This window comes from Zingiber officinale, chromosome 5B (genome assembly GCF_018446385.1).
Source record: "Zingiber officinale cultivar Zhangliang chromosome 5B, Zo_v1.1, whole genome shotgun sequence".
NCBI classification, from domain to species: Eukaryota; Viridiplantae; Streptophyta; class Magnoliopsida; order Zingiberales; family Zingiberaceae; genus Zingiber; species Zingiber officinale.
This window is the reverse complement of record NC_055995.1, coordinates 47445482-47466407: the sequence shown is the minus strand read 5'-3', so window position 1 is coordinate 47466407 and position 20926 is coordinate 47445482. Positions and strand designations below refer to the sequence as shown.

The window sequence follows — 20926 nt, the reverse complement described above, 5'->3', positions numbered from 1 at the left end:
AGCTTATATCACGTTACCCAAGATAGAGAAAAGAGGTACGTTAATCATACTACTAGCATCATTTACAACATCATGAATCTAGATAATGAATGTGCTTTCATTTAATCTTGAAGACAAGAAAGCATATAAGTGAAATTTTGATGTTCTCAAGATGAATGCCACAAGAAATCAAAACAAAATGCAAGACATAAGCAAAAACAAAAAACAAACAAACAAAGCAATTCAAATGCATCTAATGCATCCCCCCATACTTAAACTTTTCATTGTCCAAATGAAAACAAAAAATAATGTGAGGGAGATTAAAAGTAAGAGAAGTTACCAAATGATGCATGCCAAATTCCCATGTCATTAACTTCTCCATCATGTAGTTACACTCCTCCTAATCTTTGAGTCCTATAAAAGAAGATTGAGAATAAAAATTAAGTAGAGGATACATGTTTATTATAAAGAATGAAATGAAAGTAGAAATAACTAAAGAAAAATAAAAACAAAGAAAATGAACTTAGGTTGCCTCCCAAGAAGCGCTTATTTAAGGTCATTAGCTCGACCACCTCATTAGATTTATCGAAATCTCTCTCTTGGAGGGGTAAGATATTTCAACACCCTCCTACTAAGGGCTCTTATTATGGAGGGAGCTTTCAATATAGGAATTACAAAATGAAGCATTGCTCTCTCCATCTTCGTCTTCTTTGAAGTTCTTTCAGGTGGTCGAAGACGGTTTAGTGTGAGCTTTCGATTATTAGCCAAATGAAATCTGCACATATAAAGAAAATATAAATCTCCCACAAACATATTAGATAAGATAGAGTCATAACCATATTAAGATAAGCAGAATAAGAAATAAAAATTGAATCACATCCAACAAAGTTAATGATAGGTACCTCTATAAAATTTTCCAAAAGATCACAAGAAATACTAACCTTACTTTGCTGAGAGATACCTGAAATTTCTAAACATGTAGATGTGACATCCTCTCAATCAAATGATGGTTCTGGCTCTGGCTCAGATGTTAATGATACAAAGATGGTGAATCTTGAGACTCTGCTAGCTCTGCATAAGTCCCTACACATTGTTCCATAACATGATCACTTCTTACAACCTCGAAGGGTTGTGTGGACAAAGGTTGTGATCCTTGAGATGCTGCTTCCACAACATAGCTCCCTACACATTCTTCTAAAATATCATCATCAACACATACATCAAAAAATTAACCAACATCTATATCCTCAATAGGAGAATCAATAACAAGAGGATCAATAACTTCACTTGCAGTTTTAAGTTGATCTACCACATCACATTTATCATCTGAAAATTCAAAATCACTATAACACCCTATAAAATTTGGAGGTAGATCTAAAAACTTATTTACCACTACATTATCAATAAAATCCTCATCTGAAGAGTCCTAATCTTCATATACATTCAAAAATTTGCACTCAACCATATTAGTGTCACAGGATTTGCCGAAGTCTTTATTTTCATCGAGCCCCACTAACCTTTGTGGAAAAGGAACCCTTAGTGAAGGTCCTGGGAAAGATTTAACTTCCTTTTTCCCAAATTCCCTTTGAGATTTTGGAGGAGGTCCAACTTGCTTATGTAGTGTTGGTGTGATCAATCATTGAGGGAAAGGTACTTGTGGCCTTTGGAAACTTCTTGGTGAAATGGAATTGAGTTCTTGTGATCTTCTATTATTCTTCTCCTCAATTTTAAACACGTCCTTCTTCAGAAGTTCTTTATGATTTTTTTTCAATTCTCAGCCCAACATCATCACACTTTTCACTAGATCTTGTCTACGAAGGAAGGGGGTCTTCTTTAAACTATTTTGAAACAATACTTTCAATCTTTGCCCCCAAATGTTTGAACTCCCCGTTCTATGACTTGTGATTTTCAAAACTTATAGATGGTTGAGTTATAATTTGTTTGACAGGCTCTATAGCATTTATGGCTTGCACTTCTTGAATGTTTGAAGGAGATTTCATCCAACTTATGTTCGACCATTCATGGAGGTTCAATGTCACTTGATCAATTAACATATATGCTTCATCTACACTCTTGTCCATAAAAGAACCTCCAGCTGATGAATCTAATAAACTCTTGTCTGAGAAAGAAATTCTCCCATAGAATATGTGCAGAATCAACCATTTTTCAAAACCATGATGAGGGCACTATTTTTGAAGACTCTTGAATCTATCCCATGCTCCAAATAATGATTCTCCATATGCTTGAGCAAAATTTGTTATGCAATTCCTCATATACACTGTTCTGCTTGGAGGGAAAAAATGATTCAGAAATTGCTTCTCCAATTGTTCCCAACTTGTGATGCTTTGAGGATGGAGAGAATATAGCGAAGTCCTTGCTTTATCCTTGATACTAAAAGGAAATGTCATCAATCGAACTGCATATGTTGGCACTCCTTCACATTTCACCATATCACAAATCTCTAAAAATGTTTCAAGATGCAGATAAGGACTTTCTGATACTTCTCCTCCAAATTTGTGACATTGTATCATAAAAATTAACTCTGGGTCTAGTTGGAAACTTTTTGCTTCAATTTAAGGTTGCACAATGGGAGACAAAAATTTTACAAAAAAAGGTGAAGAAAAATTTCTCATGGGCCTGCTTGACATGTTAGTGCTCATGGATATTCAAGAATCAAAAACAAGAAATACAATGCAATATGAAAAGAAAGAAAGAAAATGCATAATTCAAATTGCAAGAAAGAAAGTGAATAATGAAAACAAGAAAGAAAAGACAAAAGGAACAAGAAAAATATCTAGAATAATTCATATGCCAAGAACAAGATTGCAAGATATGTTTACAAAAGAAAAGAAGAATGAAACTAAATCAAAAGAGAGAAAAGTTAGACTAAAATATTAGAAATTAAAAATGCAGAATTAAAATTGCAATAAGCAAGAAGTAGAAAAGAATACAAGAAAAAGTTAAGAAAACAGAATTCTAAAAATTAAATTCAACTATGTAAATGAAAAAAAAAAAAGTTATGTTTAGTCTAACTCAATTGATAATACCTAATGTTATAGCGTAGTTCCCGGCAACGACGCCAAAAACTTGTTTACTCTCCGCAAGTGTACGGATATGTCGTAAGTAATAATAAAAGATATCGAATCCAAAAGGACTGGAATAAGCACTAAAGATGTCTTAACGCGAGTAAGCTAAACAACCAATCAATTGATTAACAAAAGCTAAGTGTAACTATGAAAGGTAAACAAAGAAATGAAAGAATAAGAAACAAGAAATAGGGCAACGATAAAGGGTATGTTCTAGGAGTTTTGGTTTCTTTGTAAGGTTTGTTCAATATAAATGACCTACTAAATCTTATTCCTCAATTGTCCATCATTTGTAGAAGGTTGTCGGTTCCCTCTTGCAATAGACAACCAGCCTAGGACTGAAATATATCTAAACGTGATCAATTAGAAATGAACCTATGTTGTGCTTACACGGGCTTGCCTGTCACGTGCGTCCCTCGGAAAATCAACATAGAATCCATCACTCCTCGACCGCATTAAGATACAATATATAAACACATACAATCTATCCTACCCTCTTGAAATACCTAATTTTCCCTTCAAGATTACCCCTCAAACGTCCTTGCATGGGCATGTTCCTGTCACGAACGTCCCTCGGAAAATCGAATGAGGAATTGCCTCTTCAAGATCCATAAGATATCCAAATATTCAATGAAGCATGGTAATTAAGCTCTAATCACAACAATCCACACAAGAAAGAATAGATACAAATAGGGAAAAATCATAGAAATAGGAAATTGGCACATCCACAAGAGTTTTACATCAAATCATCCTTACAATTACTCCCTCCATCCTAGAACAAGAAATCTACTCCATAAAACAAGGAAAGAAACCCTAAGAGATGAAGATTACAAGCATTCTTACCCTTCAAATCCAAGAAAAGAGAGAAAGAAAACTTATCTACAAAGAAGAACGTCTTCGGATCCAATCCTTGCTTTCCCGGAGTCGATTCGGTGAAGATCCGCCCTTAGATCGTCGGAAATCCCTCCAAGAATGGTAAGGAATGCCCCAATCTTGTTTCCCTCCCAAAAGGAAGAAGATCCCTCTTGAAATGAAGAAGAAACCTTTATATAGAGGGGGAAAATCGGGTGCCACACGACCCCAGGCCCTGGTCGAGTGTGGGACACGGCCTGGCTCACTCCCCTCTCTGCCTGTCTCACACGGTCGTGTAGATCCACATGGTCGGCACTACCTCCGGCTCTGGAGCTCCTGCACGGGCCGTGTGAAGCACACGACCAGGGCATTCTTGGCCTCTGGAATTGTTGCACGGGCTGTGTGTAGCACACGGCTAGGGCACTCTTCGGCTCTAGAAGGCTTGCACGGCCGTGTAGTGTACACGACCTGGCTTCCTTTGGCTTCTCATCTTGGCACGGCCGTGTGAGGTGCCTTCCACCTTTGCTTCGCTTGCAGATTTAGCCTTGAACACGAAACCTTCACCAAATTCGACTCCTATGTACAGAAAATGCACAAAAGCAGATTTCCGAAAAAAAAGAGTAAATATGCTAAAAAGAAAGCTGGAAGTACGAAAATACATAGACAAAGCATGTACAAAGTATGTGAATGTGCGTCAAAACATGTTAAACAAGTGTATACAATCTACGCGCATCAATTGTTCATCTACCTAACTCCATGCTTAAACTCATATAGGGCTTCTGACTAGAGTTTGGTTCAACCTTCTGAAAGTTGTACTAGAGAGTCTACCCAATTTCTAACGTCATTAAGTAAAAAAGCAACTGTAGAAAGTCTAGTTAAAGAATTGCCCTTTGTCACAGGGCCCCCGACCATGCAATCGCTAGAATTATCTAATGTACTTCCTAATGGTAGCACTCATGTATCCACTCCTATTAGAATGCCCTAACAAGGATTAGTCCCGATGTTAAGATCTTGATATAAACACATCATAGCATAGGGAAATGTCCAAATACATAGTTTATCCATCACATCACATCATAGTTACTTCCTACATCCTAGATTTGGAGAATTTACTCCATTACAAGGGATTTCAATCCAAATATGAAGGATGAAGCAAACTACAACTCACAGGGCCCCCGACCATGCAATCGCTAGAATTATCTAATGTACTTCCTAATGGTAGCACTCATGTATCCACTCCTATTAGAATGCCCTAACAAGGATTAGTCCCGATGTTACCTCTGGTAGGCCACATGGTCGGTGGATCCAAACGGCCAGGGTCTTTTTCTTCTCTGGAATGCAAAAGGCCGTGTCGAATCCACATGGCTGGTGTCTACTCCACCTCTACTGAATGGCATGGCCATGTCAATCCACATAGCTGAGGTCTACTTTCCCTCTAGAATGTGGCATGGCCATGTGAGTTCACATGGCTAAAACTTGATTTCTTCCGGAATTGATCCCGTGTATGTTTTGCTCTATTTTCGCTCTAAATCATGTCTTATCAATCAAAACAAGCAAAGAGCAAATCTCTAAATAAAATATAATGAAAGTACAATTTTATAATGAAATATGGTGCAATAAATATAGATTATGCTAATGAAATACAAGTAGATGTGCGTCAAAATATACATAAAAGTGTATATAATCTACGCACATCACTCAGTCAACAAGATATCTCCTACAGTACATATTATACATGTGTATACTCTATAGAGTATAGATATCCAAAGTTAAGACTATATATAAAATAACTAGATCATCTCTAAGGTAAAGCATGTAAGTATCAAGCATGGATAAATACGAGTAGATTTAAGGTAAAGCAATCCATTAATTAAAAATAACTATGCACTAAGTTCAATTAACTAAAGAGGACAAGGAAGAAGTACCCACCTTTTATTTGTTGATCGTATCAAACAATTTCCACATTGAGATTCACATCTCAAATCCAAATCCTATAACCAATAGTATAGTTTGGCTAATTGCATCATGCATCAACTAGCTAAACTAAATCCCAAATCCAAATAGATATGCACATTCCCTTTAATTAGGTTTCGGTTTTAATTATAACAACAATCCTAATCCATTAATTAATTGATCCATATGCTGACTCACTCAATTAAGTCCTTCACCTATATAGGAGATCCACTAATTAACCTCAACCTCAATTTAATGATACAATTAATGACAACATCATTCTAACTAACAAATCCAATGCAAGAAATGAAATCTAATACTAAACACATCTTCCCATCATTAACTAATTAATCCATCCAATGAATCTATTAATCCATTACCATAATCAGATTATGTTTACCCCAACATTTAGCCCAAACTATTTTACAACTAAAATAGATTTGCTAATCCCTCAACATGCCATTCACAATTTAGATTTAAATTCATGCACAAATCAACCAAAACTCACCCAAATCTAAATGCACAGCTATTGATCCACAGTTGAAGTAGTTGGCTGCAAGAAATTAGTAGCCAGAGCTAGGTGGGACTGCTGTCTACCCAATCAAATACCCCAAATCAGCACTATGTTTTGATCCAACACTCAAATCGTATGGTAGGCTAACAGACTACCTTAAATGTGGCACCCGATAGTAGGGTAGCATCAATGATTATGTCACCAAGGTCGTCAAATGATCTAGTGATGGACAAACATGGTCAGACAACCCTTCCAAAGGACTACAACAAGGTGTTGTCTCCAGCAAAGCCTTGTCGTGCATGGAAGAAAGGGAGACAGTGCCAACTAGAGCGAAGGTAGTCAGTCGATAGTATGGCCGCCATGATTTCTCCCACACATGAAGGGGGAAGGGTAGATAGTTGCTATGATGTGCATCCCAGACGTGGGAGGCCGACACATGTGTGCCGAAGGTGAACACAGCACCTGTGTCGATGGCTAGTGTGGTGGGCTGCATTGGCGTTTGGTTGGCTGATGGTGTCGCACGGCTCTATAGAGAAGATGTTGGCGGTAATGAGATCGGGAGGAGAGTGGGCGAATGCAATGAGGAGAAGAAGTTAAGGTTAAATATTTATACCGAGGATTTGATTAAACAACTATAGGTTAATTTAATCAATCAACTCCCAACTTAATTGGAATATCTAAACAAGCTTTCACCAAGCCTAATAGCTCTAACTCCTCTAACTCCTTAAAACACATCATACAAACTCGGATTAAATCCTAGAAAATATCTAAAAATTCCTAAAAAATTCCAGAAGATTATTTCTCAAGTAACACTTAGTATTAATAACATATTTTACATTTTACCCTACTAATAAAAATTTGGTCCCTAAATTTACTACTCAAACTAAAGAATTCTCATGCATGGGTTACAACTAAGCAACACACCCATATACTACTCAATCTTAGTATTATCAACAAATATATAACTATGAGAAATTAAAGGTTTCCTTATAGATCTATAAGATGATCTCCACTTCCAAGTAGATAGTGATGACTCTGTGAGTTATGAGTTCACCATGCATTCGCTACTCGCACATTGCTGCCTAACCAACTATGGATAAATCAACTACCTCCAAAATCAATAAAATCAGCAGATACTCTAATGTCTACATAGTGCGCTCAGACTGTCCATTTGGTTGATGGTGGAAAGTTGTACTAAAATAGAGCTCTATACTCATGGCCTATAAACTCTACTAGAACTGTGATGTGAATCATAGATCTCTATTCAGTATGATACTCAGATGTAAACGATGAAGTCACCTCTCTATGGTATACCTCTACTAAGCAATCTAATGGGTCTATTCTATGGATTGATAAAAAGTGTGTAAATTAAATATGGTTATTTGATCCATGATTACCCAAATTACATCATATTATTTCTATGTTATGGGTAATCCCATGACAAAGTCCATCATAATATGCTCTCACTCCCATTATAGAATATGTATCTACTGAAATAATCCTGCTAGTCTTTGATGTTCAGCCTCTACTTGCGGACATACTAGACATCAAGTTACAAAATTTGTAATGTCTTTCTTCATGTCGCTCCACCAATAGGAATGCTTCAAGTCTCTATACATCGGGTACCACCTAGATGTATCACAAATTAAGATTGATGTGTTTCCTGGAGTAAATCTTCCTAGACAGGATGTGACCCAAGAACACATAATCTCTCATGGTAATAAAGAATCTCATTATCATCACATGAAAACTCTATCTATTGTCCCAAGACTACTCTGCTACATAAAAACTATAAATGTTAATCACTAGCTTGAGCTCTCTAAATATGCTCAACAATAGGTGACTAAGCAACCATAGACACCAAAGCTCTTTGCTCTATCTGTCTCTGCTCTTCCAATCACAACTTTGAAACTCTGCACTAATCCATGTGATCATAACTGGATGACAAGCCTAAACTTCTCAGGATTTCTTACTCAAAGCATTAGCCACCACATTGGCTTTTCCCTAGGTGATAGTTAATAGAGCAGTCATAATCTTTCAAGAATTCCATCCAAATAATACCTCTAAATTTTTAGCACAAAAATGATGGTTGCTAACTCCAATCATGAATATGATAATTCTTCTCATGTTCTTTCAATTGACGAGAAGCATACAATACTACTTTCTTGTGCTGCATCGAAACTATACTTAACCCCTGGAATGATACATCTATGTAGAGTACAAATCTGTCTGCACTAGAATGTAAAACTAAGATGGATGTAGTTACCAGCTTTTCCTTAAGCTCCTTAGAACAAGCCTTTCAAGCCTCTATCCAAGTAAATTTCATTCCCTTCCTAGATAGTCACATCAACGACATGGCTATGCTAGAAACCCTCAACAAGTCCTCCGTAATATCTAGCCAATATAGAAAACTACGAACTTCCTATACTATCTTCTACTACTTTGTAACAACTTCTATTTTATATGGGTTCACTGATATGCCTCTACTAGAAATAATGTATCCGAAAAATCAAACAGAAGATAGTCAAAATGAACATTACTGAACTTCACATAGAGATGTTCTCGTCGAAGCATCATTAGAACTATACGAAGATATTGTTCATCATCCACCTCGTATCAAGAATATATCAAAATATCGTCAGTGATGACAATGATAACTGATCCAATTACCAAAAGAATACCCAATTCATCAAGTTCATGAAAATATCTAGAGTATTGGTAAGCTTAAATGGCATTACCAAGGACTCATAATGTTCGTACAACGAGTACACTCAACTATAAGATCACTGACAATGGGTTTATAATTTGTTCACTAACTATAAATCATCAAATCTATAAATCTCACACACGTGTTACTCCTCATGCCACTATCAAAGATAAATACTTAACAATAGACCATTAAGTCAGATATCCACTACTAGATCATCAAATCATTTATATCACAAAATCTAATTTCACTATATTTACCAATCTCAAATCATCCTCAACATCAATCAACCTTGATAGCTTCATGAGCAATAACAAAATTAAAGGAGATCATCAATCCTTCTTTTTGATAAAGAGTATCAAAGTTGTACCTTAAAATGACTCGATCATGAACTCCACTTGACTTTTAGGTGGAAAGCTAAGAAGTTCAAATAGAAACATATCTAGGTAATCTTGGATTATATAAATATTCAAGTAAAATGATGTACTATCCTGATTAAATCTCATTAACAATAGTAAATATCTTCGACAGATGAGATAGTAACTACTTGGTTTGTATTATCAAAATATAATATTCCTTCATCATTAGTCTCGATGAATACCAAGGATGGTTGGTTCGGAGGTTGCATAGTTACTACCCTTATTTGACAGTTAAGTATAGTACAATAAATAACCAATCAGTACATGTCAAAAAGTATGGCAAATCTTATCAATTCAGGTATTCAAATATCCACCATAAGGAAATGATTATTTAAAGTCTAATGGGTCACTTAACCTCTTAACTGAGAGGTTACCCATTAAGAGGGTATCACCCCAACAATCATAATCATGCTCATATATATCCTTTAATAAATGTTGACAAAAGGCCAAACACGCTTATCTGCATATAGACTTCAAGGACTTTAGAAAATGATCGTGTGGTCAAGGTCTTGAGCTACTTGATGAAGAGAATATTAGTTGAGTTGACTAACCATTGTCTTGTAACCCTTCGTACTATGATGGCTCTACCTGAGATTTAGGAACCTCTAGTGATGAGCCATGCACACAAGGGTAGAAGAGCACTATCACTAAATAGCTTTTCAAAATAATTGTCAATCGACACTTTGTTCCTCGAAGATCATCATCTGATATTTCCACTCAATAACAGTTAGATTTCATAGGTGTTAATCAACTAACACCGGCTTCTCCACATCATTTTGGGTCATATATCTCTATGTACCACCGAGGATATCTAACCATATCTGATTGATTCATGAGTCACAATGTAACACCCATAAATTTCGTCTCCTCCAAAAGAGCAAAAAGAAATAGAAGAAGAGAAAAGAAATAAAAATATATACATAAATAACCTAGGCTAGAATTTGAACCCTAGACCATTGATCTAAGATTATTTTATGTAGCCATTAGGGTGGTGGTAAAGCATCACAATGGAAATAGGAAACTATTCATTATATGTAGATTATGTGTGAAGAGATGCTTCAACTTCCACTTAGTATAAAAGGGAATGAAAGAGACCAAAACCTAACTTTTCATTTCCTCTTCTCCTCCCTAGCCGAAATTTCCTCTTCCCCATTCTTTTTAGTTTTCGGCCAAGAACCTTAGGGTTCTAAGTTTCTAAGTTCTTAAAGAGGAGAATCTAAGAGGAGAATTTTCACAAGGATTAGAACACGCGTGAAGGGTGACTTGGAGATTAAGGCATACAAGAGAGGATTGTCTTTCCTACACTCTATAATAGTAAGATGTAATGAAAGGATGTAAGTACTACTCACCTGTAGTATGAGTTGCTTCGATGATGCATGTGTTAGAGTGTATACTAAAAGCCTAGCTTTTGTAAACATTTATTTGTTGAAATAAAAGAATCACATTGGTCAATATCTGAATTTATTTATTAAATGTAATTGTTCAATTAATTTATATAGTAGACAACATGGAGTGTGGTGTCACACTTAGAAGATCATGTTGTCGGTTCTCTATAAATTATAAACAGTTGCTCGCGACTAAGATAGAAATGACCAAACTATTAGAATAGTCGTAGTGTAATTAAGTATTAGTTTATCTTAATTTATTAGTCAAGATAAACTAATACTTAATTACACTACGACTATTCTGATAGTTTGTTCCTTTCTATCTTAGTCGCGAGCAACTGTTTATAATTTATAGAGAACCGACAACATGATCTTCTGAGTGTGACACCACACTCCATGTTGTCTACTATATAAATTAATTGAACAATTACATTTAATAAATAAATACAGATATTGACCAATGTGATTCTTTTATTTCAACAAATAAATGTTTACAAAAGCTAGGCTTTTAGTATACACTCTAACAATCTCCCACTTATACTAAAAGACTAAGCTGCCATATCTGTTGCCTTACATATGATTCCCATCCCCTCCACATGCCGATCAAAAGCTTTCATCGGAAGGGCCTTTGTGAAAGAATCTGCTAGGTTATCTTTTGATGTAATCTTTGCGACGATAATTTCTCCTCGCTTGACGATGTCTCATATCAGGTGGTACTTGTGCTCTATATGTTTACTTGTCTTATGAGCTCGTGGTTCTTTCGAGTTTGCAACTGCACTGCTATTATCACAATAAATTGTGATGATCTTGGGCAAACCAAGAATCACATCTAAGTCCATTAGAAATTTCCTGAGCCATACAACTTCTTTGGCTGCCTCAGAGGCTGCCACATACTCAGCTTCCATGGTTGAGTCTGAGACGCATTTCTGCTTAACACTCCTCCATGCAATGGCTCCACCTCCTAGAGTAAACACATAGCCTAATGTTGACTTACTATTGTCCCTATCTGATTGGAAGTCCGAATCCGTGTAACCCACAGGGAGCAAATCGTCTGCTTGGTAAACTATCATATAATCTCTAGTGCTTCTCAAGTACTTCAATATATGTTTTATAGCAGTCCAATGTCCTTGTCCAGGGTTACTCTGATATCTGCTCACCATGCCCACGGCAAAATAGATATCAGGTCTCGTACACAGCATTGCATACATAAGGCTTCCTACAGCCGAAGCATAAGGGACTGCCTTCATTTCCTCCATCTCCTTTGATGTCTTCGGAGACATCTCTTTAGATAAGGCTACTCCATGCCTAAAAGGTAAGAAACCTATCTTGGAGTTCTGCATGCTAAAACGAGCAAGGACCGTATCTATATATGAAGCTTGAGATAGACACAACATTCTTTTCTTGCGATCCCTTATAACTTTGATCCCAAGAATGTGTGCACATTCTCCTAAGTCCTTCATATCAAATTTTTTTGACAACCATACCCTTACGTCCGATAATACCTTGACATTGTTGCAAATTAACAAAATATCATCTACATATAGTACAAGAAATACCACCACGTTTTCGTTACACTTCTTGTATACACAAGACTCATCCGGACACTAAATAAATCCATATGATTGGATTACATCATTAAACAGGATGTTCGAAGATCTTGAAGCTTACTTCAGTCCATATATGGACCGATTGAGCTTACACACTAGATGCTCTTTGCCTTTTTCAATAAATCCCTCTGGTTGCTTCATATGGATGTTTTCTTCAAGACTTCCGTTAAGGAGAGCTGTCTTGACATCCATTTGCCCAATTTCATAATCCATATGAGCGGCAATGGACAAGATTATCCGGATAGACTTAAGCATGACTACCGGTGAAAAAGTCTCCTCATAATCGATTCCCTCTTTCTGAGTATACCCTTCCGCAACAAGCCTTGCTTTGAAGGTTTCTACCTTCCCATCTATCCCTCTTTTCCTTTTGTAGATCCATTTGCATCCAACGGCTTTTACACCATCAGGTGGTTCTACAAGCTCCCAGACTTTATTAGAGTACATAGACTCTATTTCAGAATTCATTGCCTTTTGCCAAGATACTACATCTATATCTTGGAGTGCTTCATCATATGTCCGAGGATCAGGTTCATGTTTACTCGAGATCAAGTCCGAAGACTCTCCCAAAAACATGAATCTCTCAGGTTGCCTTACAACCCTCCCACTACAACGAGGCACCATCTGTGGTTGTGTATCATGTGTGACACGTGTTGCAGTCTCTTGTGGTACTTCATCTTATACTGTTGGTACTGAAGTAGACGTGTCCTCTCTAAGTTCTTCTAGAACAATTTTGCTACTGGGCTTGTGATCCATTATATAGTCTTCTTCTAAAAACTGGGCATTGGTGCTAACAATGACCTTCTGGTCTTTAGGACTATAAAATAAACCACCTTTTGTTCCTCTAGGATAACCCACAAACACACGAACTTCTGTATAAGATTTTAACTTATCAGCATCTGGTTTCAGCACATGTGCTGGACTACACCAAATCCGAATATATTTTAGACTAGGTTTTCGCCCATTCCATAATTCTGTGGGAGTAGAAGATACTGATTTAGAAGGTACTAAGTTCAGAATGTGCACCACTGTTTCCAGAGCGTATTCCCAAAACGAATTTGGTAATTTTGAATAACTCATCATCGATTTAACTATCTCTATAAGAGTCCTATTCCTTCATTCTGCTACACCATTCTGTTGGGGTGTACCAGGTGTGGACAATTGGGATTGAATCCCGACCTCTGATAAGTAATTCCTAAACTCTCCTAAGAGGTATTCGCCACCACGATCAGATCGTAGTGTCTTGATACTTTTACCTAGACGTTTCTCCACATCAGCCTTGTACTCTTTGAACTTATCAAACCACTTAGACTTGCGGCGCATCTGGTAAATGTATCCATATCTTGAATAATCATCTATAAAAGAGACAAAATATTTAAAACCACCTCTAGCCTGGATAGACATAGGACCATACAAATCAGAATGGACCAGTTCTAATGCTTCTTTGGCTCTATACCCCTTGGCCTTAAAAGGTCTCTTGGTCATTTTACCCTCCAAGCAGGATTCACATGTTGGAAAGTTTTCCAACTCTAATGGACCTAAGAGTCCATCGGCTACAAGCCTTTGAATCCTACTTAAGTTAATATGACCAAGCCTTAGATGCCAAAGATCCGTTTGGTTCATTTCCGAAGGTTCTTTTCTCTTATTAGAGTTAGAATATATGTTATTAATTTTCATATTTTGCTTTGTGGGAGAAATTATATTTAAAGTATATAAATTGTCAACCAATCACCAGAACAGATAATCACCTTATTTCTCTTTATAACCACATTGTTACTAAAAGAAACTGAATATCCATCCAAATACAGTTTAAAAACTTAAATTAAATTCTTTCTAAAACTGGGTACATAAAGATAATTTCTTAAAACCAAATTTCTATTCCTATTAAAAGATAAGTAGACGTCTTCCACTACAACTGCCGCCACCTTAGTAGCATTGCCCATGTAGACGGTAATCTCTCCTTCAGTTAGTCGTCGGGTTTCCTGGAACCCCTGCAAGGAATTACAAACATGATCAGTGGCTCCCGTATCTACACACCAAGTGCTGGTAGATAACACCACTAAACACGTTTCAATAACTAGAGTATGAGATATACCTTTATTATTCTGGTTCCTACGAGGATAGTCCGCTTTCCAATGCCCTGTCTGTTTGCAAATGAAGCACTTGCCTTTCGGCTTCTTCATTCCAGATTTTTGTCCCTGAGGTTTATTCACTCTCTTCGCTGAAAAGACATGTTTCTTCTTCTTGCCTTTCATCTTAGAAGTAGAACCATTTTCAGCATAGTGAATCTGAGAACTTTGACGAAATATACCTTCTGCTGCCTGTAGTTCTGTCAAAAGTTCCGCCAATGTATACTCTCTTTTGTTCATGTTATAGTTCAGGTGGAACTACACAAAACTTCTAGGTAGCATTTGGAGAATTATATTGACCTAGGTTTCCCCATCGATTTCTCCTCTAAGGACTTGTATTTCATTCAGATAAGCCATCATTTTGAGGATATGATCCCTTACGGGTGTCCCCTCAGACATGGTGGCTGTCATTAGCATTCTCATTGCCTCTTGCCTAGCAGTCTGAATCTGGTGCCCAAAGAGTTCTTTGAGATTGTTCATTATATCATAAGCTGTTGGTAAATCTTGATGCTGATGTTGCAATACATTTGACATAGATGCCAAAATGTAACACCGCGCCATCTCATCAGCTTTTACCCATTTCTTATGATACTCAATCTCCTCTGGGGTAGAGTCACCGTTAGGTGCATCAGGGCAAGCCTCAGTCAGTACAAACTTATAGCTTTCTGCAGTAAGGACAATGTCCAGGTTTCTTTTCCAATCAATATAGTTGGGACCAGTATGTTTGTTCTCTTTCAGTATAATGGCCAGTGGGTTGAAAGTCATCCTAAGAATCACAAAAATAACTTTGGTCAGGACTCTAAATTTAGAATAATATTGATTCCTCAAACAATACTATTTTAAATTAACCAACAACTCAAAACACCGTGAATTTTGTATGCCATGATAGTGTGGACGTATACAAATTCATCATTTGTAAAAGGAGGGTGTAACCCATTAATTTTATTATCTTGTCAGTCTAACTTTTTGACAAATAAAAGTAATAGTTAGTTTCCTTCGGTCACACAAATAATAGCAGTGACTGATGGGGAGGATACTATTAGACGTGTCTAAGTGTATACCATTACTTGACACTAAGTCCATTAATAAGATTGTGCCCCTTCCGATGTAGAAGATCACACGCTCTTAATTAATTTCCTATGGTCATCCTAAATGGAAGTTTGATCTAGTGATCCACAAACAAACTCATCCGATATGGAGGAAGGCACTCAGAGCCAACGCGCAAGTTTGCTTGCATCACTTACAAACCAGTAATGGAGACTATGGAATTTATTAAAATAAATCCCTCTCCCACTTAGTTATTTAAAATGAGGAGTTTTAAACTATCCTAGCATACATCACATGCATATAAACATCACAATAAATAAAAGCAATAAATTTGGAAATTAATTTTCCAACTATTATGGCATTTTCCATCACTGTCTTCAGTATGCTCCAACCCTAGTTGCTACCATCTTTAGCCACCGCCATCGGGTTGAGTTGTCGCATCCATCTTACTTCTTATTCCGCTGCGCCTCTGGTGCTCCAAAAGTATCATGCCTTGCAAGAATCCGATCCGCAACAAAAATAGAATTTTACATATATCGATCCTATATTCCACGAGGGAATGTACATGTATTCTAGATCGAAAAAATAAAATTCTAAAAATAATACATCTCTTGCTGTATTTTATACATACAATCATGCACACAAAAAATGCCCTGGACATGTCCAAGGATCCAATCACACACAATATCAATAAGTCATAATAGTTGGAGCCTGCAACCAAAGACTTAGCACATCCTACTATTTTCCTGCCTAAATTATGTATGACATGTGTATAACCTATTTGAATTCTAAACACACAGAGGCAAACCCTAGCTCTGATACCAATTGTTGGTTAATCCTAGAAAAACGTATCGGTTCCACTGTACAAAAATTTTTGTGCAAGTGTCGAACCTTTCCTTAAATAACCTATTGTGTTCTTTAAAAGTTAAATTAGGAATCGCATATGGAACTTAACATCATTGATTCCAAATTTAACTTATCTGTTCTTAATGGTTTAGATTTGAATCGCAAGCTGAACTTAACACTATTGATTCAAATCTACCTAAGTTATTAATTCCATAAATATTAATTTCCAAAATTGGCTTCCAGGACTGCATGGCGAGGCACATGGCCTTCTTGGATATGGGAGCAACCACCACCACCTAGGCAAAGCCTTTTAAGGAAAGCTAATATTTATTTCCTTAAATAACTCTAGGTTAACCAAAAAAACAATCGAATCACAAATTCAAAAAATAAGAAAACACAAAATCGAAAAATAAATTCGATAAACTAGATCTAATTGCCTCTTATATTTAGAATTCTTACAAAGAAAATAACTAGTATGATGCGGAAGAAAACTACTAGTTATACCTTTTCTTTGTAAGCTAATAACCTCGAGATCTTCTGCTGTATTTCTCGCCTCACCTTGAACGTCGTGTGGGCGACGATCCTCCAAGATGAACACCACCCAAAAGAGTCCTTCCTCTTCCTCTAGATTTCGGTCACCACCACCACCAAGGAGAAGAGAGTAAAGGGAAAGGGAGAAGGGAGAGGGTCGGCCACCAAGAGATCTCCAAGCAAGAGAATAAGAGTTGAGTCTCATGAAGCCCCCTCACCCCTTCTTTTATATTACTTGCCCAAGGCAAATAAGGAAAAACTTTTTACAAAAAATAAAATCATCCAAGAGTTTTTCCTTTTCCCTTTTAATTTTTCATTTTCTTTCCTCTTGATTGAATCAATCATCAATCAATGGTTGCGATCAATCCTATTTGGTTTAGGATTGTGTTTTGGCCGGCCCCTTGCTTGGGCACCAAGCAAGGTGCCGACCACCATATTTAGGAAAGAAAAATAATTTTTTATAAAATTTTACAAGAAGAAAAAACTCTTATAAAATTTTACATGCTCTCTTTCCTAGAGTTAAAAAAGGAAAGTTCTAAAAATTAAACCATGTTTTAAAATTTAAAACTTCTCTAATAAAATTTTCTTTTTTAACATGATGATAGAAAATTTTAATTTTAAAACTTATCTCCCTTTTTTCTTAAACCATGAGGATGGTTAAAAAGGAAAGTTTTAAAACTTTTAAAACTCTCTATTAAAACATGTGGCCTAATTCAAATAAGGATAGTTTTAAAAATTAAAATATCTCTTTTAAAACTTATAGTTTTCTACAAAGAGAAGATTTTAAAAATTCAAAACACCCCTCCTATTTGAAATAATTGTGGCTGGCCCCTCATGCTTGGTCACCAAGCAAAGGGCCGACCCCTATAAAGAGGATGTGGCCGGCCCTTGCTTGGTCACCAAGTATTGGACCAACCCACTTCTTGGACACCAAGAAGAGCCTTACATTTGGATGGACTTGAGGCTATAATGAGGCTACGACAGGGACCTAGAGGAGAAATTGGTTTTGGCCTTCCGATGAGCTTGAGTATCCCGTGTTCGCCCCGAACACACAACTCAAGTTCATCGATAATAACTCATTCCACTAGAGAGTTATTACCGCATTACCGCACCAATCCCAAATTACATTATGGGCTCCTTCTTATCATGAGTGTGTTAGTCTCCCTGTGTTTAAGATTACGAATGTCAACTAATTAAGTAAGTTACTGACAATTCAATTAATTAATATCTAGCTCCAAGAGTAGTACCAATCAACTTTATTGTCATGTCGGACTAGGTCCACCTGTAGGGTTTAACATAGCAATTCTTATGAGCTCCTCTTGGGGACATTCTCAACCTAGATAACTAGGACACAGATTCCTTCTATAATCAACAACACACACTATAAGTAATATCATTTAGACACAGACTTTTAGGTGGAAAGCTAAGAAGTTCAAATAGAAACATATCTATGTAATCTTGGATTATATAAATATTCAAGTAAAATGATGTACTATCCTGATTAAATCTCATTAACAATAGTAAATATCTTTGACAGATGAGATTGTAACTACTTGGTTTGTATTATCAAAATATAATATTCCTTCATCATTAGTCTCGATGAATACCAAGGATGGTTGGTTCGGAGGTTGCATAGTTACTACCCTTATTTGACAGTTAAGTATAGTACAATAAATAACCAATCAGTACATGTCAAAAAGTATGGCAAATCTTATCAATTCAGGTATTCAAATATCCACCATAAGGAAATGATTATTTAAAGTCTAATGGGTCACTTAACCTCTTAACTGAGAGGTTACCCATTAAGAGGGTATCACCCCAACAATCATAATCATGCTCATATATATCCTTTAATAAATGTTGACAAAAGGCCAAACACTCTTATCTGTATATAGACTTCAAGGACTTTAGAAAATGATCGTGTGGTCAAGGTCTTGAGCTATTTGATGAAGAGAATAGTAGTTGATTTGACTAACCATTATCTTATAACCCTTCATACTATGATTACTCTACCTGAGATTTAGGAACCTCTAGTGATGAGCCATGCACACAAGGGTAGAAGAGCACTATCGCACTAAATAGCTTTTCAAAATAATTGTCAATCGACACTTTGTTCCTCGAAGATCATCATATGATATTTCCACTCAATAACAGTTAGATTTCATAGGTGTTAATCAACTAACACCGCCTTGTCCACATCATTTTGGGTCATATATCTATATGTACCACCGAGGATACCTAACCATATCTGATTGATTCATGAGTCACAATGTAACACCCATAAATTTTCTCTCCTCCAAAAGAGCAAAAAGAAATAGAAGAAGAGAAAAGAAATAAAAATATATACATAAATAACCTAGGCTAGAATTTGAACCCTAGACCATTGATCTAAGATTGTTTTAAGTAGCCATTAGGGTGGTGGTAAAGCATCACAATAGAAATAGAAAACTATTCATTATATGTAGATTATGTGTGAAGAGATGCTTCAACTTCCACTTAGTATAAAAGGGAATGAAAGAGACCAAAACCTAACTTTTCATTTCCTCTTCTCCTCCCTAACAAAAATTTCCTCTTCCCCATTTTTTTTAGTTTTCAGCCAAGAACCTTAGGGTTCTAAGTTTCTAAGTTCTTAAAGAGGAGAATCTAAGAGGAGAGTTTTCACAAGGATTAGTACACGCGTGAAGGGTGACTTGGAGATTAAGGCATACAAGAGAGGATTGTCTTTCCTACACTCTATAATAGTAAGATATAGCAAAAGGATGTAAGTACTACTCACCTGTAGTATGAGTTGCTTCGATGATGCATGTTATGATATGTTTTATGCATGTTAAAGAAGATACATGTTGTGATATGTTTTATGCATGTTATGATTGTAAGAGGCCCTCCAAAGTTTTGGGAGTAAGAGCATGTTTGGAGTATCTTGATTTGCTTCCCATTTGGTTTTGGGGCTAAGAAGCATATTCAAGTGCCCTAAAGTGCTTCTCTATAAGTGTGGGGGATTAAGTGCACATAAGGTGCATGTTAAAATGACAAGTAAGTGCAAGTATAAGAAAGCAATGTTTAAAAGAATGTATTTTACTTTAAAGTGGCATGTACTGGACACAAGGTCCATGGGTGGTCTCCTAGATCGCCCCTAGGCCCTAGATCGCCTAGTAGTACCTTAATAGGTTTGGGATTATCTACCTTGGATCTTATTAAGGATGCGCACAAATTGGTACAATGTCGGGCCCAAGCAAGCTTATTATTATTTTCACTAGTTATGTAATATAAAATTTTCAAAACTCATTGTTTGTCTTAGTGGAATGGAAGCCTTCCTAATTTTGAGAACTGGAGTTATAAAGTGTAGTATTGATGAATTCTATAGTATGGCAAGACTTATGTTTCCATTACATGTTTACATTACTAGCATAGTTTTAAGTTGATGTTTTACAGGACAAACCTATTTAAAAATGCATGTCATGTACATATTTCCAAATTATTCGTTTTAGCATGAATTACTATCAAGTGCAAGTTTTGTGTTTTCTCCAAGCAGTTTTGAAAAGCATGCTCCCTTTTTAATGCTTGTTTTGTGAGTAGATGGTACTTACTAAGCATCCGCTTATAGATTTGCATTTTCTTATACTGCAGATAAAGGTAAAGGAAAGATCGAGTAAGAGGAGGCAGTAGGAGCGGTGTTTTGTGTGTGTGTGTGATAGAACAGTGGAAGAAGATCTTGGAACTTGCTAATGCATGGAAGGTGTTAGATCTTGGTGCTGATGTATTTTCTTATCTAATACTTTATGATGAATTTATCAGTGTGGCAGTAATTATATTGATAATGAGGGAAGATCTAGGGTCTCCCCAAAAGGGGAGGACCCCTCTTCAAGCAATGGAA

The 20926-nt window shown here is 36.4% G+C and overlaps 1 non-coding gene across 1 annotated transcript; it reads left to right on the top strand.

Annotated features, from left to right (window-relative positions):
• The first annotated feature begins 2148 nt into the window (after positions 1-2148).
• LOC121988082 lies at positions 2149-2254 on the top strand. The gene has a single exon (XR_006113843.1). It is a non-coding gene; the product is annotated as a small nucleolar RNA R71 (small nucleolar RNA).
• The last annotated feature ends 18672 nt before the right edge of the window (positions 2255-20926 follow it).